Here is a 1,123-nt window from a genome sequence, read left to right on the forward strand (position 1 = left end):
GTATTTTATCTCCACTTTACAACAGAAAAAACAGAAAATCAAAGCTTCCATGTGATTTGCTCGAGCTCCTACTTCACATGGCAAGCCACCCCCACTGTCTGCTCTGAAAAACCATCTTTGCACAGCTCCCAGTCCCACTCAAGGTTCGCAGCTACTACACCCACCACCTCAGACTCCTAGCCCTTTACCACTAGTGTCCTCCAACTCTCACTTTCCTTCTAACCCGTGGCATTGGGTCCCCAGTGTGCCCCATCATGTCAGATGCAGCCATGGACACCAGCTCCCAGATGACCACCAAGGACTTACAGGAGAAGGAAGTTGTGAAGGAGGTGAGAATGGGAGAGAAGCGCCTGCTGGTGGGAAAGCTCAAGAAGAAGATGGGGAGCAGGAGGCCGACAGTGATGAAGAAGACGAAGATGAAGAAGATGAAATGAAGAAGATGAAGGAGCAGGGAGGAAGAGAAGGAGAAAGAAGGTGATGCTGAGGAAGAGGATGGAAAGGAAGGCTGTGGCAGGCTGTGGAAGGCTGAAGATGATGAGGATGACAATGTCCACACCAGGAAGCCCAAGACTATTGAGGATGACTAGACAGCAAAAAAGGAAAAGCTGGACTTCACGAAAACAGAGGCCACCATGACCATTCACCCTCTGCTTCCCATGTCAGACTCTAAACATGGTCACCTTCAAGTGGACAGTCCCAGCCAGCTAAAGCCAGGGAATTGGAAATGGGGGGCGGGGGGTGGAAGCAGGGACAAAACTTCCAAAGCCCTCCCTTCCTTTGTTAATTTTTTTTAATATTTTATTTTATTTATTATTTTAGAGCAAGCACACTCATGGGTGGGTGAACAGGGGAGGCTCAGAGTGGGGGAGAGAGTGGCAGAGAATCTCAAGCCCAGTCCTGGGTCAAAGCTGCCTAGGGCTCCATCTCAGGACCTTGAGATCATGACCTGAGCAGAAGCCTAGAGTCCCACGCTTAACCAACTGAGCTGCCCAGGCACCCCATCCTGCCTTACTTCTTAAAAGTACTTTCAAAAGGAAAACTTGTTTGTATTTTTTATTCACATTTTACATGTTTTACATATTGCTAGGGGTCAGCCATTTTTAATAATCTGAGATAACCAAGC

General features: G+C 48.1%; 1 pseudogene; it reads left to right on the forward strand.

Moving 5' to 3' along the window:
- The first annotated feature begins 254 nt into the window (after positions 1–254).
- Positions 255–587, forward strand: LOC106007146 (annotated as a pseudogene).
- Positions 588–1,123: the final 536 nt, after the last annotated feature.

This window comes from Mustela putorius, unplaced genomic scaffold (assembly GCF_011764305.1).
Source record: "Mustela putorius furo isolate JIRA1106 unplaced genomic scaffold, ASM1176430v1.1 tig00003949_pilon_pilon_pilon, whole genome shotgun sequence".
Classification (NCBI taxonomy): domain Eukaryota; kingdom Metazoa; phylum Chordata; class Mammalia; order Carnivora; family Mustelidae; genus Mustela; species Mustela putorius.